General features: G+C 35.0%; 1 protein-coding gene across 9 annotated transcripts in view; it reads right to left on the bottom strand.

Annotated features, from left to right (window-relative positions):
- HNF4G (hepatocyte nuclear factor 4 gamma) overlaps nt 1-27,005 on the bottom strand; it is a 169,050-nt gene that overhangs the window by 73,925 nt on the left and 68,120 nt on the right. For 2 of the 9 annotated variants that reach the window (XM_017856990.1, XM_017856993.1), the window contains exon 2: nt 16,106-16,225. The exons of 1 other annotated variant lie outside the window; for it this stretch is intronic. The gene's annotated coding sequence lies outside the window, so the exon portion shown is untranslated. Of the gene's footprint in view, nt 1-16,105; nt 16,226-17,889; nt 17,931-18,173; nt 18,211-20,492; nt 20,525-25,148; nt 25,232-26,919; nt 26,979-27,005 lie in introns of those variants that run through there. 6 more of the 9 variants (XM_017856988.1, XM_017856987.1, XM_017856989.1 and 3 more) reach the window with 6 other exon arrangements.

The raw sequence follows: 27,005 nt of genomic DNA, 5'->3' as shown, positions 1-27,005 counted from the left end.
CTTCCCCTGTTGGTCTTCAGCTGTGCCCTGTCCCTAGAGGTGGAGTCTACAGAGACAGGCAGGTTTCCTTGAGCTCCTTTGAGCTCCACCCAGTTCGAGCTTCCCAGCAGCTTTGTTTACCTACTTAAGCCTCAGCAATGGCGGGCGCCCCTCCCCCAGCCTCGCTGCTGCCTTGCGGTTAGATCGCCGCAGTCTGCTGTGTTAGCAATGAGGTAGGCTCCATGGGCATGTGACCCTCCCGGCCAGGTGTGGGACATATTCTCCTGGTGTGCCCGTTTGCTTAAAGCGCAGTATTGGGGTGGGAGTTACCTGATTTTCCAGGTGTTGTGTGTCTCAGTTCCCCTGGCTAGGAAAAGGGATTCCCTTCCCCCTTGCGCTTCCCAGGTGAGGCGATGCCTCGCCCTGCTTCAGCTCTCCTGGTCAGGCTGCAGCAGCTGACCAGCACCGATTGCCCGGCACTCCCTAGTGAGATGACCCCAGTACCTCAGTTGAAAATGCAGAAATCACCGGTCTTCTGTGTCGCTCACGCTGGGAGTTGGAGACTGGAGCTGTTCCTATTCGGCCATCTTGCTCCACCCCCCCAATTAATTCTGTGTACTTTCAAAGTACAAATATATTACAATATGCATTTTGTTTTGCACATTTTGTTTGAAAATGTATCCGTATCATCATATAATGGACTACTCCCATACTAATAGACAGTTTCAGACTTTTGCTATTACAGATAATATCATGAATAGCCTACAAACACAATTGCTAACAATGTGTGTCTTTCTAAAGAAAGAATTTCTGAGTCAAAGGTATAGATCCCTTTTTTTTTTAGGTCAAATTACTTCAAAGCAATTATAATAATTACACACACGCCAACAATATATCATAATAGAATGCCTGTTTTTCCACAACCTCTTCAATACCAAACATTAAAAGTCATGTTTAAAAACTGAATGGTAAGAGCAGTATTACATTGTTGTTTACACTTGTGTTTCTTTAATTATTTGTACAGGATGAGGCATTTTACTATATTTTAAAGCTTGCTTTTCTTTTGAGCTACATGTTTTGTCCTTTGTCCGTTAAGCTGTTTGCTATTTTCTTGTCACTTGATAAAAGCTTTTTACATATTAAAATTAACATTTATCTAAAATATGCTATAAACTACTATTTTTGTAATGCAGGTTTATAAAATTCATCAAGTCAAATTTTATTATTTGTTATCTCTATGTTTTATTGTGTTTATACAGGGTATCCTCATAAGGATCAGGGAAAACATGTTCTCTCAATTCTCTCTCTTTCACACAACTTTTATGTATACATTATTTTATGTTTAAACCTTGTTTTTAAGTTTGAGAAATCTATTGTATAAATGCTGACTATAGTTAATAATACTTGCAAATCACTAAGAACATAGACTTGAGGGACAGGCGCGGCGGCTCAGGCTTGTAATCCCAGCACTTTGGGAGGCTGAGGCGGGTAGATCACAAGGTCAGCAGATGGAGACCATCCTGGCTAACAGGGTGAAAGAAACCTCATCTCTACTAAAAATACAAAAATTAGTCAGGCGTGGTGGTGCACGCCTGTAGTCCCTGCTACTCAGGAAGGTAAGGCAGGAGAATCGCTTTAACCCGGGTGGTGTAGGTTGCAGTGAGCCGAGATTATGCCACTGCACTCCAGCCTGGGCGACAAAGCGTGACTCTGTCTCAAAAAAAAACAAACAAACAAACAAAAAAAACTTCTCATCATGAAAAAAATATAATTATGTGAGATGATAATGCATACGTTAATTAGCTTGGTTCAGTCATTCCATGATACATATTTCAAAACACCAATGTTGTATACCATAAATATATACCATTTTAATTTGTCAATTTAAAAAACAGTTTTTAAAAAATTTTGTTTTATCTGGGATATATTTTGGCATAATATGTGAAGTTGGTAAGCGATGTAATTTTTTTCTCTGATGGAATGCGGACCAAATGTCTACACAACATTACTGAACAAAATCTCTTCAACAATAATTTTTCATGTGAAAAAAATAACAAAACTATGTGTGTTGGTTTAGGAATATATTTGGATTCTGTTTCAACTTACTGATCTGTATATTATGTACCAAATATTACCAAACATTTTTTTTTTGAGACAGGATCTCACTGTGTCAGCCAGGCTGGAATGCAGTTGCTTAATCATAGCTCACTGCAGCCTCAGACTCCTGGACCGAGCCTCTGGTCTCAGCCTCTCAAGTAAGTGGAACTACAGGTGTGCATACCATGTCTGGATCATTTTTTAATTATTTTTTGTGGAGATAGGATCTCCCTATCTTGCCCAGGCTGGCCTCAAGTGATCCCCCTACATTGACCTCCCAAAGTGCTGGTATTTACAAGTATGAGCCACCTTGTTCGACTGTAAACTTTTAAAATTCCTGTAGTTTTATAATATGTTTTAAAATCTGGTACTCTTCATTATTCTTCCCTTGTTAGTCTTTTTTATTAAAATTTCCCAGGATAAATTCTAATATAATTATATATAATAAACTATAAATACATTTTATATGTATTATATATATGTTTATTATATTTATTTATAATTTAGTGGCTTTAAGTATATTCAAAATGTTGGACAAGTATTACCAGTATCTAATTTCAGAACATTTTCGTCAGTCCTCAAAAAGCCAATATACATTAACTGTCATGCCCATCCTCCCTCCCCTTCCCCCTGAAAAATACTAATCGATATTCTTTCTTTATTAAATTTTCTCATTCTGGACATTTCATCTGAGGGGAATTGTACAATATTTTGTGTGCATGTGTGTCTTGTTTCACTTAGTGTAATGTTTTCAAGGTTAATCCATGTTGTAATAGGTATCAACACTTCATTTTTTATGGCTGAATGATATTCTATTATATGAATATAATCCATTTTCCTATCCATATGTTAGTTGATGGAAATACAAATTATTTCCACTATTCAGTTTTTATGAACAATGCTATAGACATTGTTATGTAATTTTGCATATGAACATATATTTTAAACGCTCTTGGGTACATGTTCTAAAGAGAAATTGCTAGATCATATGGTAACTCTATGTTTGTCTTCATGAAAAACTGTTAACATTTCCCAGAGCAGTTGTCCATTTTACATTCCAACCAGTAATATATGAGATTTCAGTTTCTCCATATCCTCACCAACACTTGTTACTTTCTGCTTTTCTCATTATAGCCATTGTGGGAGATGTAAAGCATTGTCTCATTGTTTTAAATTGCATTTACCTAATGACTAACTATGTTGGACATCTTTTCATGTGCTTACTGTTCATTTATATATCATCTTTAAAGTAACCCCTATAAAATCCTTTGCCCATTTTTGATTGAGCTTTCATTGTCTTATTGCTGCAGTGTAAGAGTTCTTTATATATTCTGGATATGAGACCCTTGTCAGACATATGATTTATAAACATTATCTCACATTCGATGAATTGTCTCTTCACTTTCTTGATAATGTCTTTTGAAGCACAGTGGTTAATTTTGGTGAAGTCTAATTTATTTTTTCTTTCGTAGTTGGTGCTTTTAGTGTGATATCTAACAATCCATTGCCTAATACACGCTCATGAATATGTTTTATTTTAAGGGTTTGATAGTTCTAGCAGTTACATTTGTGTCATTGATCACTTTTAGTTAATTTTTGTATGTTATGTCAGGTAGGCATTCAACATTATTCTTTTGCATGTAAATTTCCAGTTGTCCTGGCTCCATTTTTTGAAGAGACTATTGCTTCTCAATTGAATTGTCTTTGTGCCCTTGTCAAAATCAATTGATCATAAACTTATAAGGATTTTTCACCCACTGGACTCTCAATTCTATTTCATTAATCTATATATCTAATTCTTATATTAGGACTGTACAGTTTTAATTACTGTACCTTTGTCATAAGTTTTGAAATTAGAAAGTGTGAGTCATTCAGCTGTGTTCTTTTTGTCGTTGTTAAATTTTGTTTTTGCATATTTTGGGTCCCTTGAATTTTCATCTGAACTTTGTTATCAGCTTGTCAAGGTCTGCAAAAAAAGGACAACTGGAATTTTGTTAGGACTATGCTAAATATGCAGATCAATTTGTGGAGTATTGCCATCTTACATATATATTAAATCTTTCAATTCATGAACATGGGATGTCTTTCCAATTACTAAGTAATTCTTCTATTTCTCTCAACAATGTTTGCAGTTTTTAGTGTACAAGTCTTGTATTTCTTTTGTTAAATGTGTTTCATAGTACTTTATTATTTTAAAGCTATTGTTAATGAAATTATTTTATTTCACCTTCTGATTGTTGATTGCTAATGTATAGAAACTAAATTAATTTTTGTATGTTAACCTTGTATCTATCCTACAACCCTGTTGAACCCATTTAGTAGTTTGAATAGCTACTGAGGGATTTCTTGGGGCTTTCTATATAAAACATCATGTCATCTGCAAATTGATATAGTTTTACTTCTTCCTTTCCAATCTGGACACCTTTTCTTTCTTTTTCTTGCCTAGTTGCCCTGGCTTGAACCTCCATTAAAATGCTAAATAGAAGTAGCAAAAAGAGACATTCTTATCTTGTCCCTGACTCCAAATATTTCAGCATTTGTTTAATGTTTGACGTGAGTTTGCCAAAAAATGTACTTTATTTGGTTACTAAAGTTTACTTGTATTTCTGACTTTTAAGTGTTTTTTCTTAAAAGTGTGTTGTATTTTGTAAAATGCTTTTTCTCTTTCTACTGAGATGATCATGTGGTTTTTGTTCTTTATTCTTTTAGTATGCATTGATTTTTTCATGTTGAACCACCCTTTCATTTGTGAGATAAAGCCCACTTGATTATGGAAGATAATCCTTTTTTTTTTTTTTTTTTTTTTTTTTTTTTAACCCCCCTTTCATTTGTGAAAAAAAGCCCCCTTTATTTTGGAAAAAAATTCTTTTTTTTTTTTTTTTTTTTTTTTTATGTTGTTGTATTTGCCTTGTTAGTACGTATTTTGATGAGGATTTTTTGCACTTATATTCATAAGATTACTGGTCTGTCCATTTTTTTTCTTTTGATGTCTTCATCTGGTTTTGTTATCAGGGTAACATTGGCCTCATATAATAAGTGTGTTTCCTTCTCTTCAATTTCTGGAAGTGTTTTCAAAGAATTTGTGATAATTTATCTTTAAATATTTGCTCAAATTCACCAGTGAAGTCATACAATCCTGGGCCTTTTTTGCGGGGATTTTTTGATCACTAATTTAATTATTTTACATGTTATAAGCCTATTCAGAGTTGCTATTTTACTTGAGTCAGATTTGATACTTGGGGTCTTCCTAGAAATTTGTCCATTTCTTCTAGATTATCAAATTTGTCATGAAACTTCACTGTTCCTAGTGAACTTTCATTGCTTTTTTGTTTCTTGTTAACTTCAAACAAGTTAGTAGAAGACCCAAAATTGGATATGGGTTTTGAATAATATACCTCAAAATGAAGAGTCATAATTAGAAAATATTATTCATTTAGAGAAATTTGATTTATATATAACGTTGTTAAGACAAGAATATATGTATCTCTTGCATTAAGCATGTCTTTTTTGTCTTGTGTGTTGATAGGGATCCTATGATGGAATTTAAAATTCTTTGTGGTTCCCAAATGTCCTAGCATTTTCCTGTGGGATGAATACTTCACATTTCTTTTAAAGTTTTCAGCAGGGTCTCTATTAATATGTATACTATATTAATAATATTCCAGTTAATTTTAAGAAGTGTTTGTACATTTTTTGAAACATTTTATAACAAAATCAAAGACATCAGGATAATATTAAATGCAATTTAAGTTTAGTTTCTAAACTGACTTACCATATCATAGCATAAGAATGTACTTTTAATTAAAAAAAATTCTAGGAATCTTATAAATAAACTCTTAACCTACAGTAACAAAAGCTGAGAACACAGAAATATCTGGGGAGATTCTTTTTTCAACACTGTAAAGAAATCCATGATATCTAGGAAAGATTAGTGAACAACTAGGAAGAAAGATATTTGATGATAATACGAGTTGAAATGAAATGAAGCCTTTCTGCCTTGAATTTATAATGATTTGCTTGTCTTCGGTAGCTACATGAAACCATTTTATCTTTTCTTTTTTTTTTCTGAAATGGAGTCTTGCTTTGTCACCCAGGCTGGAGTGCAGTGGCATGATCTTGGCTCACTGCAACCTCTGCCTCCCGAGTCCAAGCAATTCTCCTGCCTCAGCCTCCTGAGTAGCTGGGATTACGGGCACCCACCACCACACCCGGCTAATTTTGTATTTTAGTAGAGACCGGGTTTCATCATGTTGACCACACTGACCTCGAACTCCTGACCTCGTGATCTGCCTGCCTCGGCCTCACAAAGTGTTGGGATCACAGGCGTGAGCCACCGCACCTGGTCAAACCATTTTACCTTTTCCTCAATAAATTATTTATTAGATGCATTATACATTGTACTTCATACTTCATTTAATATCTCTATAGTATCTAGCCCTCTCCTGGTCTCTATGTGCCCAGCAGTTATGACTTCCTTTTACAAGGAATCAGATGTGGTGTCCTCTGCCTGACAAAATTAAATGTATTTTAATAACCCCAAAACACAAACACAAACACACACCTTTTCTACCAATAGAGAAAACAGATTTTCTTTTAAAACAGAGAGAATATACAACTCTGTTTGGTTCTTAGTCCTCAAGCCCTTCTCCTCTACGCAGCGTTTACATACCCCATCAAAGCTAGTAAGGAACAAGCAAAGGGCTGTAGACCCTACTCAACTAGGTTTTCTGAATCATAGGGCATTGGAATTAAGGAAATATCTTTTCCACAATAAAATTTGCATTTTGTTGTTAAGATAATGTTTCTAAATCTAGTAGACACTGCTGCTCTTCATTTTCCAAAACTGCATTTCTCATAGTCATAAAACTTTAGACAGTCATCAGAACCATAGCAAAACCTTTCTTTGCGTATTTTAATACCATTGATATATATATATATATATATATAGTTACAATGTATTTGATGCTGCTTCGTTATAATTTCTACATATGCTTCTCTGTTTTCTATGTCTTTTTTTCCACTTTTCTGGTTGTCATCTTATTAATGTTCATGGAATAAAAACCAAATATTATAGGAGCTCCTTCANTTTTTTTTTTTTTTTTTTTTTTTTATGTTGTTGTATTTGCCTTGTTAGTACGTATTTTGATGAGGATTTTTTGCACTTATATTCATAAGATTACTGGTCTGTCCATTTTTTTTCTTTTGATGTCTTCATCTGGTTTTGTTATCAGGGTAACATTGGCCTCATATAATAAGTGTGTTTCCTTCTCTTCAATTTCTGGAAGTGTTTTCAAAGAATTTGTGATAATTTATCTTTAAATATTTGCTCAAATTCACCAGTGAAGTCATACAATCCTGGGCCTTTTTTGCGGGGATTTTTTGATCACTAATTTAATTATTTTACATGTTATAAGCCTATTCAGAGTTGCTATTTTTACTTGAGTCAGATTTGATACTTGGGGTCTTCCTAGAAATTTGTCCATTTCTTCTAGATTATCAAATTTGTCATGAAACTTCACTGTTCCTAGTGAACTTTCATTGCTTTTTTGTTTCTTGTTAACTTCAAACAAGTTAGTAGAAGACCCAAAAATTGGATATGGGTTTTGAATAATATACCTCAAAATGAAGAGTCATAATTAGAAAAATATTATTCATTTAGAGAAATTTGATTTATATATAACGTTGTTAAGACAAGAATATATGTATCTCTTGCATTAAGCATGTCTTTTTTGTCTTGTGTGTTGATAGGGATCCTATGATGGAATTTAAAAATTCTTTGTGGTTCCCAAATGTCCTAGCATTTTCCTGTGGGATGAATACTTCACATTTCTTTTAAAGTTTTCAGCAGGGTCTCTATTAATATGTATACTATATTAATAATATTCCAGTTAATTTTAAGAAGTGTTTGTACATTTTTTGAAACATTTTATAACAAAATCAAAGACATCAGGATAATATTAAATGCAATTTAAGTTTAGTTTCTAAACTGACTTACCATATCATAGCATAAGAATGTACTTTTAATTAAAAAAAATTCTAGGAATCTTATAAATAAACTCTTAACCTACAGTAACAAAAGCTGAGAACACAGAAATATCTGGGGAGATTCTTTTTTCAACACTGTAAAGAAATCCATGATATCTAGGAAAGATTAGTGAACAACTAGGAAGAAAGATATTTGATGATAATACGAGTTGAAATGAAATGAAGCCTTTCTGCCTTGAATTTATAATGATTTGCTTGTCTTCGGTAGCTACATGAAACCATTTTATCTTTTCTTTTTTTTTTCTGAAATGGAGTCTTGCTTTGTCACCCAGGCTGGAGTGCAGTGGCATGATCTTGGCTCACTGCAACCTCTGCCTCCCGAGTCCAAGCAATTCTCCTGCCTCAGCCTCCTGAGTAGCTGGGATTACGGGCACCCACCACCACACCCGGCTAATTTTTGTATTTTTAGTAGAGACCGGGTTTCATCATGTTGACCACACTGACCTCGAACTCCTGACCTCGTGATCTGCCTGCCTCGGCCTCACAAAGTGTTGGGATCACAGGCGTGAGCCACCGCACCTGGTCAAACCATTTTACCTTTTCCTCAATAAATTATTTATTAGATGCATTATACATTGTACTTCATACTTCATTTAATATCTCTATAGTATCTAGCCCTCTCCTGGTCTCTATGTGCCCAGCAGTTATGACTTCCTTTTACAAGGAATCAGATGTGGTGTCCTCTGCCTGACAAAATTAAATGTATTTTAATAACCCCAAAACACAAACACAAACACACACCTTTTCTACCAATAGAGAAAACAGATTTTCTTTTAAAACAGAGAGAATATACAACTCTGTTTGGTTCTTAGTCCTCAAGCCCTTCTCCTCTACGCAGCGTTTACATACCCCATCAAAGCTAGTAAGGAACAAGCAAAGGGCTGTAGACCCTACTCAACTAGGTTTTTCTGAATCATAGGGCATTGGAATTAAGGAAATATCTTTTCCACAATAAAATTTGCATTTTGTTGTTAAGATAATGTTTCTAAATCTAGTAGACACTGCTGCTCTTCATTTTTCCAAAAACTGCATTTCTCATAGTCATAAAACTTTAGACAGTCATCAGAACCATAGCAAAACCTTTCTTTGCGTATTTTAATACCATTGATATATATATATATATATATATAGTTACAATGTATTTGATGCTGCTTCGTTATAATTTCTACATATGCTTCTCTGTTTTCTATGTCTTTTTTTCCACTTTTCTGGTTGTCATCTTATTAATGTTCATGGAATAAAAACCAAATATTATAGGAGCTCCTTCATGACAACCAGTTATGTTCTTGACCTTTGTAGAGAGATTCTTTTTTTATAAATTAAGTGGTAAGAAGAGATGCAAGATTCTTTAAGAAATCCAACATTTTGGAGTAAATCCCCTCTGAAAGTTATGAAATGGAGAATTCTGGTGGCTGTTTAAAATAACTAGCAGTTTGAAAACGCGCTGAGAGGCCGGGCGCAGTGGTTCACGCCTGTAATCCCAGCACTTTGGGAGGCCGAGGCAGGCGGATCACGAGGTCAGGAGATCAAGACCATCCTAGCTAACACGGTGAAATCCCGTCTCTACTGAAGAAAAAAAAAAAAAAAAATTAGCAGTGCGTGGCCGCGGGCGCCTGTAGTCCCAGCTACTTGGGAGGCTGAGGCAAGAGAATGGCGTGAACAAGGGAGGCGGAGCTTGCAGTGAGCCCTGATCTCGCCACTGCACTCCAGCCTCGGGGACAGGCGAGGCTCTGTCTCAAAAAAACAAAACAAAACAAAACAAAAAAAGAAAGTGCCCTGAGAAAAACTGGTAACGTCAAGCTTTTGAGTGAGTAGTTAAGGGTTGATGGACTCAGGAAACATAAACAAAAAGACCTCCAGTGTTGTGAAGCTAATGTAACAACCACTGAGTTGAAAAAAATTATTATATTAAGATCTATTCAGGAAGCTACTAGAACCCTGCCAGTAGGTATCAGGAAGAGCTCATGACAAGAAAAAAAGAATAAAGGATAACCGTAACTAGAATAGTACTTTTAAAAAGTATCTTTAAGAAGTACATTTTATGGTAAATTTGATTTACTCTTCTTGCAGAATAATTATCTGGATAGCTCAAATTTTTTGCATATAACTTATATTAAAATTGGATTTAAATATACACTACTTTTAAGGAAGTAACGGATTTTTAAATATTAGTTTTGATATTACATTTTTCCCATGGATATTTTGTCATTCAGTTATGAGTTAGTAGTAGTACCTGCTCATAACTATAATACAATAGCTCACAAAATTTAAAGACTTTGTTGAAGAGGGAGAGAATAAATAATTGATCAATAATAGGGACAAAAAATGTAGAAATATTGATATTGTTCCATTTCTTTATTAAGGTAAGGGCTATATTGTGCCTATTTCAGTATTATTCTTTATACTGCACATGTAGTGTGTGTGTTTGTATCAAATATTTTGTTATAAAAAATTAAAACTGCCAAGGTGGGCAGATCACTTGAGGCCAGGAGTTCAAGACCAGCCTAGCCAACATGGTGAAACTTCGTCTCTACTAAAACTACAAAAATTAGGCAGGCCTGGTGGCATGGGCTTGTGAGCTCAGCTACTTGGGAGGCTGAGGCACAAGAATTGCATGAACTCGGGAGGTGGAGGCTGCAGTGAGCCAAGATGGCACCACTGCACTCCAGCCTGGGTAACAGAGGAGACTTTGTCTTAAAAAAAAAAAAACAATTAAAAATGTTCTGTCTTTATGTATGTTATCACATTTGCCTTACACAAGTTCCAAAGTTGACAGAATGCTCAGGCAGAAACAATTAAATGTCAGGATCCTGTTAGCTCCTCAGCTCAGTGAATTCTGAGGCCTCCAGAAACATTACAAGTTAGTAATCCAAAGTCATCTTTAATATAATAATAACTTCCCATCATTAACAACTACAATAAATGTGATAATAGTGAATGCCATCACATGGGGATATTAAAAATGGAAACCAGAGATATTACAACTGTATTAAAGTTTTCTATATGACTTTGCATGATAGGAAATACCATTGTTGGTGATTTCAAAGATGACACAATGAGAAGAGTAGGAGGATACTACTTTAAGTTTTAGAAACATAATCTGTGAATCAGTTGCAAATGCATAAATAGAATAAGCAAAAGTCATTTTGTTCCAAAATCTCTGCCATTTTTTCTCTCCTATCATATTCATCTTATTCTGTCTTCAATGTTTTGTTATTTGTTGAGATATACCAGTGTACTATTGGCATCACTTACTAATTGATGGAAACCAAACTATGAAGCTATAGTTTCCTTAACACCAAAAACATCACCTTGCGTATAGATAGCACATCGTAATTCAAAATCAATTTAAATAAACACTGTTTTTGTTACCTTTATAAAGTAGAGATGTTTATTGTTAAATAAATATATTCTTCTATAATTCTGCATTTTAGTGCATGTTTATTTCTACATACACTATTACTGGTATTACCTAAAATTCAATCCTTTCAAATATTACATTTCGCCACCATTCATTCATTCAAAAAATAATGACCACTTATTATGTTCAAGGCAGTAATCTAGGCAATAATTTCAAGAACTAATAAACCACAATACTGGTCCTTGATAAGATTGTTTCTAAATGCAAGTGATTCATAATATTTTAATGTGTAATCTTTATTTATTACATTCAATAAAAACAAATTTAATCCTTAATCTAGAGCAGTATTCTCAATGGTCACAAATTAAAGCCCAATTTATGCAACTGTAATAAAAGACCTTATTAATGTTCATCTCATTATTTCAGGCAATAAAAATGACTTAAATTTTCACATGTCTATCACATGATTTTTTTCTTAGTCTCCTTGTGTATTGTCAACCAGTGTGTGTGTGTTTGTGTGTGTTGTATGGGAGAGTGGAGGCTTTTTTCCTTACTCTCTGTAAAAATAGCACTTTGTCTAATTTTATTGTCATTTATTTCATGCTGCTTGTTAATGTATTGAATACATACCTATAATCTCGTTAACTGTCTTCTCTTTGCAGAAAGGTTTGATGTTTTAGACAACTCTGATTTCTCTACAATTGTTTCAACAAAGTATGAACTTAGTAAATTTTGTGAATGAACTCTAAGCTTATAATCATTCAGTTTTCCTAATATATACTATTACTATTTAAAATAGCAATATAATGCTGCTCAGAGATATGACACTGGAAAAATATTAATATATGGAAACTAGATTCTATTACTTGGCATTAATGTATATGTCTGCAAATTTGCTTGCAGTGGAAAATGTAATAACAGAGAAAATTAAAGAAAATGTACCTCAATTGTTTGGGACAGATTTTAAACTTTTTTTTTTTGAAAAGAATAACAATAAAACATAATCAGGCTTAATAAAATTAACAGATTCAGCAAAGAAGTTTTCTAATTCTTATATATAATCATCAGTGGGAATGATATAGGCTTACCAGACATTGTTTAAACAGGTAAAAAACACTATGAAGCTTACATAACCAATTTTAAAACACTGATGTTAAAATAGATAAAACAGAAAATTTAAAAGTATACTTTTTTGGAAAAGAAATGCAATTAGTAAACAAATATATAGAAAATTTTCATTCTGAACTTAACATTATAAACAATAATTTTTTAACTTTTCCAACTAGCATTTTATTATTTTCAATTACAATACCAAGTATTTATAAGAATGTAGTCAAATGGACCATCTCTTATACTTTTGTTGGGAATATCCATGGTATAAACATTTGGCAAAGCTATTTTGCTGTATATGCCTTTATAGCTTTTGCCTCAATTATTCATTTTGTGAGAAAGAAAGCACACCTTTTTCTAAGCACTCTTCAGGATGGGGAAGCCCGTGTCCAACCAGCCTTCATTTCTTCCCAGGACATGAAACTCAGTCTACTCAGTATAGTTCAGTCTAATAGTTCCTTTCCCTCCAGATATGTACCTTGCTTTCTTTTCTGAAATTGTTTACCACAAATTTGGTCCACTGATGAGATTTTCCCTTCTTCCCAAATTTTACTAAAAGTATATAAGATAGATATGCATGTTGTCAATACCTATTTTCACACATATTTTAAGTATTTTATGATTCATATATATATGACTGCATATGTATTTATGTGTGTGTATGCATATATACATATATATTTCAGTCATATTCCAACTCTGTTCCCTCATGCATTTCTTGCACAAAGTGGTGTGCAGACTTCCACTTGTTTTTTGTGTCAAACCAATATTATTGTTTAGAGAACTGCACTCTCCCTGCTCCAAAAAGGGAAAAGACAGAGACTGCTTGGTTGAGAGGTTCTTCTTTCACTTTTTCTCAAGAGAAATCAGCCTCCTTGCTTATAAATCAAAGCTAGAAATATCTTTCTGGCCTTCCTCGAGTGGTTTCTGTGAGGGTGGGATGAGCCACTGTGTAAGGTCAGCTGGGATGGATAGAAAATAAAAGTAATGGACTTCAGTGTGACTCAGGACGAATCATTGTAATCCCTTCTAGGCTTTGGTTCTTCTCTGCAAAATGAGGATAAAGAGACCCATCTCATAAAATTGCTTTCAGGAATAAATGAGATAAATTATGTGCAAGTGTTATGTAATCTACAAAGAAGCTGTGGTGAAGGCCATCATTATTGGTGAGAATGGGACACATATGTGAAATGTGCAAACATAAGGGGGTCAGGATAATGCTCCCATCTGGCGCTAGACCATGTATTTTATCTGAAAATACTCTGCTTTAACCAGCCTTTGGTTTCTCCTTTAATCTTACATTAAGATTCCTCCCTCTCCTACAGGTTTCTAGCTAAATAGATAGTTTTACATTAAACAATTATTAAACCAGATAGCACTCTATCTGATCTCACACACTACTTAGGGTAATTAATACTATCAATACTGAAAGAATTTAGAAAAGGAATAAACAAGCAGGTGGTAGTAAGAGTGACTAGATCAGTGTGGGGACGTGGCATTTGAACTGGGCCTTGAAACATTGGAATAATGTTAAGAAGCATTTCAAGCCAGGAATTGAGTATGAAAACAGGTGTAGAAAACTCATCTTAAAGGCGATTACCCTCAGTATGCAAGGGAAGAGTGAAATAAAGTCATAGCAATATGTGCTGGCACAAAGCAGTGTACAAGAAAACCAGCACAGCTCTGGAGTAAACCTGGCCTGGAGTGGATATTACTGAAACAGACTTCAAGCTTCTAGCTAAGGGCCTCACTGTCTAAACCAATTGTTTGGGTCAAGCATTGTTCTTTGTGTGCCCATCTCTTAACCACAGTGCCCTGTCTAGAAATAGCTGGACTCTTCTGTTTATAAATCTTCATGGTCTAATCCTTAGTCCTCTAAGCGACTTGCAGTTCCCATTTCAATGAGAATTACAGTCATCTGGCCGGATGCGGTGGCTCACACCTATAATCTCAGCACTTTGGGAGGCGGAGACGGGTGGATCACCTGAGGTCAGGCATTTGAGACAAGCCTGGCCAACATGGAGAAGAAACTCCTTCTTTACTAAAAACACAAAAATTAGCTGGCTGTGGTGGCATATGCCTATAATACCAGCTACTTGGGAGGCTGAGGCATGAGAATTGCTTGAACCCGGGAGGCAGAGGTTGCAGTGAGCAGAGATCGCACCACTGCACTCCAGCCTGGGCAACAGAGCCAGATCCTGTCTTAAAAAAAAAAAAAGAAAAGAAAAGAAAAGAAAAAGAAAAAAGGTAAGAAAAGAAAAAGAATTACGGTGATTTTAGAAGTGCGTTTTTGTGCTTCTCAAATTTCTATGACTTAAAAAAGTTGCCTACAAGATAGTATGATTTTAGTGTATAATTACTAACTACATTTTTTATTCTCAACATGTATTATTGGTATTGTATAAAATATAATTATCATAAATTTAAATCCTGAAGTAAAAAAATTTTGTATCAGCAACATGTTGTAAATATCACTGATACCTAATATATGCCTGTTCTAACAGTCCAAATATATCACATTTATTCTTCCAATAATCCTTAGGATAGATATAATTACTATTATTATTACTACTTCATAGTAGAAGTTGATGTTTATGAGGGCTAATTTACTTGCTTAAAGTCACAGAACTCATAAATGGCAGAGACGAGATTGAAAACCCTGTACTTCCCAAACACAAACTAATGAATTTTGAGGGATGGATGAGAGGAGTAGCTTCTTGGATTTCCAAACTATAAGAGGCACTGAAATAACTCTGGACCTAAATCATCAAATTTATACTAGTGCTGAGCTGACTAATATGGGAAGCTAAGAGAGGGAGAGAGGAAAATGCAAATTATTAAGCACAGACATTTTCTATTGAGTATTTTATATGTGAGTATATGGTTTCAGTTAGCTGAAAGTGAACAATCACAATCTGCTCAAATTGTTTTTTTACTGGATAAAAAATATTGTTCTTATTATCTACATTATGAACATTTTAAAATTCTTCAGAAAATCATAAAATAAACCTAACAAGAAATAATCAACAGAAGAGAGAAAATACTTGCCATCTTTTTTCAGAACATTGACTCTACTACATAAGTGTGAATAAATTAAAGATGTGCATTTGCTCTGATAAACAGTTTTTATTAACAGAAATTCTTTTCCATCATTAAATAAATGTTCTTTAAGTACTTCAAACTTTCTAATTTGAGAATATGCTAATTAATTGCCCAGTGCCAGCCTCCAAACATGTGCATATAAACTTTTATGATATTTTGTAAGCAATAGATCAGAAATAAAAACCAATGACAAAAGGCATAATCATAATATGGGCAAGGAAAACCATATTTGTAATAAACGATAGGAAGGAAAGGATTTCCTAAGAAAGCTGTGGTCAGTGTACACTTTGAGACCTTTAGTATATATGAAAGCACAGGCAAGTCAGACAAGAAGGAAAGAGATCTTTACAAGGTGTCCAAGTAATAAATAATTTACAAAGCAATTTAGCAGCCTCAGCAGGCACCACTTACAAGGCTGTGGTAGAAAACGGAGTCTATATTTGTAGAGAAGAGTAGAATCAATACAAGGAGTAAGCTGTCAGTTTTTTCTATAGTGTCAATATCTCAGACTGGCTGCTTTCGCTGGTGCTCCTGTGGAAACAATTTCCAAAAGTATACTATTGAGTGACATGTTGCATGGATTAAATGATTTACTTTAATCCCCTAACTGCACGTTGAAAGACCAATAGCCCAAAAGGGATACTAGAGAGTCTGAGTACAAAGCAACCCATAATAACAGTGTGATTTTGGAATGGTTTATACTTAAGAAAACTCTAGTGCCACAGGAAGTTTCATACAGAACAACAAGTGAACAGTGGTCATGTCATGACAGACATAATATCTGGTTACCAGGAGGATCATTCACGACATTGAGAAATCTGACTAAATAGATTTCTTGGTTAAATTTTTCATTTGTAAGTCATCAGATAAAATGGTGATCTCACCTTGGAAGAGCGATGAGCAATCTAAACTCCCTTTTAGTTTACACCTGTGTGTATGTCCCCACATACAATTTTTTGAAGTGTCTTATAAAACTCAACTATGGTCTTAGCACTAAATAATTAGGTAGTTTAAATCCTTATTAAATCAGAAAGTCATAGAGTTCAACTGAATGTAAGCATAAAGCAGTAGGCAAATTCAGAGACAAGTGTAACAGGGAAACACTCCATCGGAGCCATGGAGGTAGGTCGAAAAGGTTGGCTCTTCAACACCATTGGTATGTGACTTCAGTCTTTTAAATGAGAAGATGAGGTTCAGTTTATCTCTAGTGTCTTCCAGCACTAATAATTCTATTATTATAAACATCAATTACTGTTTAGTATTAGAGCAGATTGATAATTTGTGAGCTATTGACATGTTTAGGAATATTTGCCCTTAAATTGAAAGGCACCAAACCATTGAGATAAATAACTAAGATGCTAATACATTAAAAAAATGAGTTTCCTTTCCAAAACAGATTCAGCCATTTAGAAGTACTCAGGTAAAATTTGGAAGGTGGAAGAAAGGCAGGAGCTTTACCATTCCTCCAGTAACTGCAGGTGAATAAACACGTGGCTCCACCAAATATGAGATGCTTTTGTGGCTTCTGGGTTATTTTTCTGGAATTCAGCCACCTCCATATTGGAGGCCTTTTCTTTGATCAGTGCTGGGAGCTTCTTGACTCACCAAAGTGAGTAGTGAGCATAAAAGCTAACAGTGGTCTTTCCTGAATTCTGTTTCTCCAGGTCTTCCATTAGTTTTGTGAGCATTTTGCTCCTGGAACTAAATCCCTCCTACTTCAAACTCCTGAAGTGTTTTCTGCTTTTCTGATTAAACTAAGGAGGAAACAGTACCTTTTCATACTTCTTAACAGACAGAAAACATCACACTCCCTATATTCCATTTTTTAAATTTGAGGAAATAGAATGAGAAAGGCTATCAAAGATACTGAGATAAAGGCTATTAACAATGGCTGATCCAGACTGTCCCCACGTAAACTGCAGTTTTCTCATTTGTAAAATGAAGAATTTCCTATGTTAATCCCTAACGCCCCTAATGTTTTTAAGTCCTGAGAAAGATTGTATAGTTCTAAGCATATTGTCCAAAATGTCCAATGAGGCCGAGCACAGTGGCTCATGCCTGTAATCCCAGCATTTTGGGAGGCTGAGGTGGACAGATCGCTTGAGGTCAGAAGTTCAAGACCAGCCTGGTCAACATGGTGAATTCCCGTCTCTACTAAAAATACAAAAAAATTAGCCAGGCATGGTGGCACACACCTGTAGTCCCAGCTACTCAGAAGGCTGAGGCAGGAGAATTGCTTGATCCTGGGAGGCAAAGGTTGTGGTGAGCCAAGATCATGCCACTGTACTGCAGCCTGGACAACAAAGTGAGACTCCATCTCAAAAAAGAAAAAAGAAAAAAAAAAAGCAAAAGAAAAGAAAGTTCAATAACCAATTTTGTCAAATTACATTTAACAACAGCGATTTCTAAACTCCCTAATAAGTGACCCTTGTTTCTAGAGTCTAAAGATATAAAGAAAAATATAAAACAGTGTTCTTACCCTCAAGGAGTGATATGGTTTGTCTGTATCCTCACCCAAATCTCATTTTGAATTGTAGTTTTCATAATCCCCACATGTGGGAGGGATCTGGTGGGAGGTAAGTGAATCATAGGGACGGTTACCCTCATGCTGTTCTTGTAATAGTGAATTCTCAAGAGATCTGATGGTTTTATAAGGGGCTTTTCCTCTTTTCCTTGGCCCTTCTCCTTGCTGCTGCCAAGTGAAGAAGGCTGTGTCTGCTTCCCCTTCCACCGTGATTGTGAGTTTCCTGAGGCCTCCCATCCCTGAGGAACTATGAGTCAAATCTCTTTCTTTTATAAATTACTCAGTTTCAGGTATGTCCTTGTAACAACATGAGAATGAACTAATACAAGAAGTCAATCTTTGTGGAGGGAAATATTGATAATCTTAATTAGCATCAACAAGTGAGAAAAGAAATTATTCTAATCCTAGTTAGTCCTGAAATCCAGAGGAAAATTTATAATTGAGAACTGGAGTGATCATGAAACTGGTTCTAAGGTGGGCTTTAAAAAATAGGTAGATTTTGATTGGTGGGCAAGAGAAAAGAAGACTTTTGGGTTGAAGAAAGGCAAATAATTAGTGTTTGAAAGGATATGTGAGAAGTGTGATTGGATAGTAAGAGTGCCACTATTTTATGGAGGGTTTAGAGAGAACTAGACAGAAAATTTCAGATTTGTTTACATCAATGATTGGAAGCCATTAAAGATTTGTTGAGCAGATCAGTGATATTATGTGTACAAACCAAATAATAAATATAAAAGATCAAATATGTATCTATCCTGAAAGTCTTAAACATGGCAGCTTCTAGAGCCAACAGCATGTTAAACGTAAAAAAAAAAAAAAAAAAAAAAAGAATCGCTGATCCACACATACAGTTACATGTAAAAGAAAAACCTGTCTGCAAGTTGGCAAAAGGAGCCTGTCCCAAGATAAATATTGTTATAGTGGAATATAAAGGTTGTCAAAATGAGTTTTAAAGCATTTATATTATTCAGAAATGAGTAAACAACTGGGTTTTAATCTTTGCCAATTTTAAATTGTTGGAATAAGTGGAATTTTAACTTTACCCAGCTTTTCTTATTTATTTTTTACGTTTTTATTTTTTAGACAGGGTATTGCTCTGTCACACATGCTGGAGTGCAAGTGGGGTGATCATGGCTCACTGCCACCTCAATCTCCCAGGCTCAAGTGATCCTCCTGCCTCAGCTTCCCACATTGCTGAGACCATAGGCACATGCCACCACACACAGCTAATTTTTTATTTTTTGTAGAGATGGGGTCTCACTATGTTGCCCAGGTGGTCTCAAACTCCTGGGCTCAAGAGATCTTCCTGGCTCAACCTCTCAAAGTGCTGGGATTACAGGCATGAGCCACCATACCCAGCTACTCAGTTTTAAAATTCACTTTTGGAAAGTGAAATTCCAAAATCAACTTTAAACTTTTAAGTGTAGAAAATTTTTGTTTGTTTGTTTTTTGCTTGAATTTGGTCAGCTTCCATCTACAAAGGTACAGATGAACTGAAATTGATTTCTATATGAAATTGATTTACTAGAGTAATTATTACTAATTTAACTAAAGTGTGAAATACTGTTAGGCAAGGACTATTGTTTATAGGAATCCTATTTTCTTCCTAAAGGCTTATCTTACTACTTTGTACATTACACAGATTCAACATGTATATGATCAATGAAGGGAAAACAAAGATGACCAAATCAGGTTACTCAAATCTGGTTATTAAAATATAACAAAAGGTACTGTTAAGGTTCAAGCAGAAAGCATGTTGAGGTCTCTATAAGAAGAACAATGAAGACTTATACTTTAGGACATGCAGAAAACTTAAGGGAAAATTATTTAGCCAAGGCTGATCATAGGGACAATGTCCTTAGGAAGGACAGCCAGTTTCATTTGTAAGGTTAAGGTCAAGAAGTCAAATGTGATGATCAAGAAAGAAGAGCTAGAAATTAAAAATCCAGTTAAGGCAGGGATTGTAATTCATTCCCTCATTCATTCATCCATAAGTCTGACATTAAGGCCTGAATAAAAACGGGCCCTATATAATCATTCAGGGCTGACATTTGATGCTTTGGATGAAGGCTATGGTTGGCAGCTAGAGCAGACCTAGTGGGGAAACTAGTGTCTGCAACAGCCATTAGAATCTGTGTTGGCAGCATGACTTAACTCCAAAGACTATCAAATGCTGTATCTTAAAATACATGTCCTTGTCCCATCAAAAATATCTAAAAAACTAGAGCAATTTGAGCCCAGAGTTTTTCAGGGTCCTTGTTCATATGTACTTACTTCAAGCGTAGGGGCAGTCAAGGCAGTAATCACTGGAAGGTAAACCAAAATAAAAAGTATAAGAGAAAATCTATAGAGATAGATTTTAAATTATGTGTTGCTTTGGTGAGTTTCAAAACAAAATTAATTTTGAAAGGCAAGTTTATCTTAAATATTGAAGTTTAAAATAAATGAAATAGATATCTTGAGCGCCCCGCGTGGCTTCTCTGCGCCGTCACAGTATGGGATACGAGACAAATGTCCAAAAAGCATAAAGTTATGCATAGAAAGAAACCTATATTCAATCAGCTCAAGTGTTAATTAACCAGTTTCTATGGTAATGGTTTTAAGTACTACATGTGCAGTTTTAGTAAAATTTACATTAAAATTTAAATATTACCTTTGACATTGATCTTTGGGTTAAATTATTCAGAAAATTAATTGTAAATTGCGGGCCAATTCGCAAGAGAGCGATCAACTTTTCTCTTTTGCTGAGTGAAAACTCTTTGGAGTTTGATGTCAAAATATTTACACTTGAAACCTACCTCCAACATGCTAAGGTGAATAGATTTTAATGGTTTTCTTCCTTTTTATAGAAAAATGATAAGTACTTGGTATAGGGAATTTGGGAAATGTAGAATTGTGTGCAAAAAATAAGAACCAGTGCAATTCTACCACCATTTCCATTTTTATATATTTTCTTCAGAATTTAACATGGTTATAAATTTATTAACAAATTAATATAAAGATTTGTAATATTTCTGCATATTTGACCTACAAAGTTGACCATTTAAATATAGTTATCTTAGTTACATTCAGTACAAGCACTTACAATCGGCTAAGAACTTGTGCACAACATTCAGAGATGTCAGGTTTACATTGGAGCTGTCTGCTTACTATATAACTCTGGCCAATTTTCTTTCTTTACAATTTAGTTTCCTTATCCATAAAATGTAATAAATATGGTTTCTACTTCATAAGTTTTTGGTGGAGTCTCAATGAAATTACGTCAAAAGTACTCAGAGAGTGCCTTGCAATTCACTCATTTGTTCATTTCCTCAACAAATGTTTACAGAGCTCATTCTATGTCCCAGTCACTGGGACAGGCATTGAGTAAACAAGAACACAGTTACTGCTTCAGTGAAGCTGATAGTCTATTGGGGAAGGCAGACGTTTGAAAGATACCACAAGGTGATTAATAATAATCATAATATATACTATGAAGGGAAATTAGAGTTTTATGAGAACATGTAACTGGGGAACATAATGTGGTCTGCAGTGGCCCTGCAGATCAGCAAGGGCTTTCCTGGAACCTGAAGAAGTAGCCAGGCAAAGAGGAGGGCCAAGAGAATTTACTACGGAGGCCCTTGAGATGGGCAGAAGCCTTGTGCACTGGAGTACTTTGGCTCAGAACTCAAAGATATGTTTCCAAAATTGCAATCAGAAGCACTATACATTTCTAAATATTATCTTTTTTTTCTATTTTTTTTTTTTTTGAGACGGAGCCTCGCTCTGTCGCCCAGGCTGGAATGCAGTGAGTGGCACAATCCCGGCTCATTGCAAGCTACGCCTCCCAGGTTCTCGCCATTCTCCTGCCTCAGCCTCCCAAGTAGCTGCGACTACAGGCGCCTGCCACCACGCGCAGCTAATTTTTTTTTTTTTTTTTTTTTTTTTTTTTTTTTTTTTTTTTGTATTTTTAGTAGAGACGGGGTTTCGCCGTGTTAACCAGGATGATCTCGATATCCTGACCTTGTGATCCGCCCGCCTCGGCCTCCCAAAGTGTTGGGATTACAGGCGTGAGACACCGCGCCCGGCCCACTCTTTTAAATTATTATTAACCTGAGATCACTTTTCCATTTTACTGAAAACATGATTTGTAATGACTGTTTATTGCTCATCATGAAGTTGGACCATACTATACTTAGCCATGCTCCTATTTAGTCACATGATTTGTTTCTAATAATTTCTATTTAAAGAAATGCTGAGCTAAACATTCTAATTTACTTAAAATTCTTCTTCATGACACACTGGGTCAAAAGGAAAATACATTGCCAATTTTGCCAAATTTTCTTTCATTAAAACAATAAAAATTTACGTTTTGAAAAGCAGCCATCTGCTTGGGTTCTCTAACTTGAATATTCTTTACCTTTATTTTTGAATCAGTAATACTACTAATAATAAAGTTGTGATAATTCATGAAGTATTTTATGTGAAAGTGTCCACGTGTATAGCAAACTGTACTAAAAGGTCAGTTATATCAGTGCTGATTATTATTGATCAAGACATATCAACATAGAGATAATATATCTAAGAAACTATAACTAATAACACTTGCTAAGATATCACCTTGTCTAATCCTTAATAAGTGTTATTATAATAAATTTTAAGAGCTATTTGATACACAGTTTTTACAGTATTTGTATACATTCTATTTAAATGAATGATTTCTCTCAGTTTTAGAGAGTGGATGTTTCACTTACCTAAGCCCGGCATTAAATACACGACATTAAACTTCAAGGAAGAGTTGCACCTAATGGTATGTTTACGTTTTACCGAGAAAAAAAGATGAGAAATCTGAACAATTTAGACTGCGAGTCCACTTGGCGAGATGCAGGGGGCAGTGTAACAAAAGCTGAGAAAAGAAATGGCCTCACTGCAGACGTGAGTGCAGGGAGGGGCCAAGCACCAGAGGGAACTTCTCTGGGTGGAATGGGTGGATTGTTTCTTTTTAACAAGAGAACACCTCTGCTTACTTAATGTTAATAGCCGCGTTAAAGAGAAAAGATGCAGAGAAATGCAATCATGCCCTGGGCCATGGAAACCACTTAAGGAATTACATTTGCATTGAAAAGAGAAGGTAACCATCCCTTGACTAATTTATTAAGATAATTTTTTTTTAAAGTGACTTAGTTGAAATAAATGAATAAGTATTTTAATATAGCAACATTCATTATTTGTAGAAATATGATCCATTTTATATTTATTTTAGCAAAATGTAACATGCTATTATTGTCCATTTCCTCATTAAAGAGCTATTGTTTTATTATAAACAAATCATTTCAAAATTTGTTTCATGATCCCTGAGCATGTTCACTTCACATGTCATTGAGTTTAAAAGTGTTCAATTGTCCCTACTAATATTCAGTCACTACTGAATACTCTGTTATTTAGTGATAAACAGAACAAGGAACTAGATTCCAATTTTAACCAGAAAGTAAACAGTTAACTAGGAATTACTTCAGCCAACAATAATAAAACAATGGTGTAAATATGTTATAAACACTACTGGTGTTAGATATAGAATCAAGATATGACTGTATCAAATTTTGTTTTTACAGATTAAAATTCAAACATTTTTAATAAGGAAAAAGCAAGCATGATGACCAGCAAGCAGTATTTAAAAGAATATAAACTTGTCAATATTCTAGTGACAAACATCAAAAGGTGATCAGGAAAGTATCCAAAACAAAACAAAACAAAAACCAGCCCGGGGGCGGTGGCTCACACCTGTAATCCCAGCACTTTGGGAGGCCAAGGCAGGCAGGTCACCTGAGGTCGGGAATTCAAGACCAGCCTGGGCAAAATGGTAAAACCCCATCTCTACAAAAAAATACAAAAGTTAGCTGAGCATCGTGGCACGAGCCTGTAGTCCCAGCTGCTAGGGAGGCTAAGGCAGGAGAATCGCTTGAACCTGGGAGGTGGAGGTTGCAGTGAGCAAAGATTAGGCCACTGCACTTCCAGCCTGGGTGACAGAGACTCCTTCTGAAAAAGGAGCGGAAGGGAGAAGATGGAGGGGAGGAGTAGGGAGGGGAGGGAGGAAGGGAGGGGAGAGGGGAGGGGAGGTTTTTAATACAAACTATATCTTTCAAGATCAATACAAAGAGGTCCCATTAAAATCCTTCCAAATTTCCAGATGAGACTTTTAATTTTTTCTAGGCAACTAATTAATCTATCTGCTGCTTAAGGCACTGTGAAATGTTCCTTAATCTCATTTTTACTCAGGAAGGCTTTTACACTGCAAAGCCTCAAGTAGGGGACATTCTGAGGGTGAGACCAAAGGATTTGAAATTTGAGGATGATCCACTTAACCACTTGATTTTCTTGAGGACATTGTCATATTGCTCTTGACAGTTGTTTGCACTAGATTTTTTAAAAATTCAATGTCATGATTTTATTCAAGCTTATATAAAAAGGCTATCTGAACATTTCAAAGAAAATTCACAAAATTTTCCTGAACAAAGGTGCAAGTAGATTATGTTTATGTTAGAGGATGAAGACAGGCACAGGGTATGCAGACCAGCAGTGCATACAAGTGGCCATTACACATTTTTTTTTGTTTGTTTGGGCATTTTACGTTTTATTTTATAAATGAGTTTTCAGATGTCAAAATTTCTCTAAAATTTAGATGCACAATTTTATTGAAATAGAATTTGGCCATGTTGATTTTAAATTTCCCTGTGGACAGTACAGAAATCTCATTAAGGCTGTGACACCCCCACTTGATGAAATGTGTACATCCTAGAAAGTGCCCTGGGCTCCCACCATTATCTTATATTCATTGCCCTACTCTTGCTTATCAGATTTGCCCAGTTCCTGTAAGAATGACAGAAACTCATCAAGTACATAGCAACCATAACAGAACGAAGAACAGGTAAGTGTCTCAAAAATAATACTAACCTACTGTTTTCAAAATTCCAGGGAAAGAAAGTTTTTTTCCTGGCTGATAATTCAATTCATCTCAGGGACAGCCAGAGTCGGACCTTGAAAAACAAATGGAATTTCAACTAGTAAGAAGAGCAGATGGATATTCCATGAAAAGTCTGGAGTATAATGCAGTTCCAGAAGTGGAAAAGCATAAAATTTGTATGGTAATTCCTGTGTCTGACTCAAGTATAGGAATTAGGAAAAAAATATATGGCTCATAAAATGTTAAAACTAAAGGAATTTCAGACATAATCTAGACCAGGGGCTTTTCAAACCTTTACTTTATGAAAGTATCTAAATACATTCCAAGCATGCAACTACTGGATAAAATACAAAATCAGAATTGTGTGGGAGAATAAAAAGCATTTCTGATCTGTAGGACTCTACAGAGCACGGTTAGAAAAATAGTGATCTAATTCCATCCTCTGGTGAGAATAATTAGATCCAGCCGGGTCTGTGGCTCACGCCTGTAATCCTAGCATTTTTGGACACTGAGGCGGTTGGATCACCTGAGGCCAGGAGTTCGAGACCAGCCTGGCCAACATGGCAAAACTCCATCTCCACTAAGATAAAAAATACAAAAATTAACCGAATGTGGTGGCTGGTGCCTGTAATCCCAGCTACTCAGGAGGTTGAGGCAGGAGAAACATCTGAACCCGGGAGGCAGAGGTTGCAGTGAGCCAAGATCGCGCCATTGCACTCCAGCCTGGGGAGACTCTGTCTCAAAAAAAGAAAAAAAAGAAAAAAAAAGAAAAAGAAAAGAAATGAGATCTAGAGAAATGAAGTTATTTGTTCAAGGTCATTAGGATTGAAAATGAAGAGTCCTTACTTCCTTTGTAGTAATATGTATAACACTATTAATTACCCCAAATATATTTTCTGGCAAGGTTCATGGAAAATATGGTAAAATATTATTTCAATATCATACTTCAATACAAAAAATTAATAAAGTTGGTCTTCTTTAACCTCTGCCTGAATTTTGTTTTACTTTGTCTATTATCTTTATCATTCACTCTTGGTTTCACTGATAAAAATTACTTTTAAAATTAAAACTAAATATCAGAGAGAAGACCTGTAGTCTCTTATCAGAGTGCAGCCATGCTGCAGGATTTAGCCTTGGCTGCCAGCTTTGACACTTTCAACACTCAGTATGTGGTGGGTGCTCTGCCATGGCTATGCATGTATGCAATTTAAATGCGTGCTTCTCAAAGAAGGGGAAATTATTTTTCCCAAATTTTGATTTAATTTTACTGTAGATATTATGTACTTTCCAGTTAATCTTATTAAACTTTTGTGTTATTATTATTATTGATGAACTTTTTAAATTTAGATTAATAAACCAAAAGTTACCAGGTATATCACACGAATTAGCAAATTATCTAATAGGCAATTAAGCATACATTTAATAAGAATTATATTGTTCTCAGATTGTATGGGAGAATTTTTCCAAAAAAACGCTTTTTTCTATACACCAAAAAAAAAAGTTAAGGATTTTTTTTCTGTTATATACATCATAAACCTTTGTAATATGCTTTTGTTATTTTTGGTAATATGGTATATCCTAATCAGTTAAAAGTGTCATGATAGACTACTTTCCTCAAATTGATACAAATAAACTTGAAAACATTGATGTGATGGATAATCTTCTGGAAATACGTTATTTATCAATACTACAGAAGATAAAGAAATGTCCTTCCCCCCGCCCCCCCCGCCTTATTTTTCAGCTTGTAAAATCTTCCTTTACCTCCATGGTAATTTAACAAATGCAGAACATTTTTCTTATTCTCTCTTGTTATCCAGTTTCTAATTAAAAAAAAAAAAAAAAAAGTT

Source organism: Rhinopithecus bieti, unplaced genomic scaffold (genome assembly GCF_001698545.2).
Source record: "Rhinopithecus bieti isolate Rb0 unplaced genomic scaffold, ASM169854v2 scaffold_44510, whole genome shotgun sequence".
NCBI classification, from domain to species: domain Eukaryota; kingdom Metazoa; phylum Chordata; class Mammalia; order Primates; family Cercopithecidae; genus Rhinopithecus; species Rhinopithecus bieti.
This window is presented reverse-complemented; position numbering and strand designations above follow the sequence as displayed.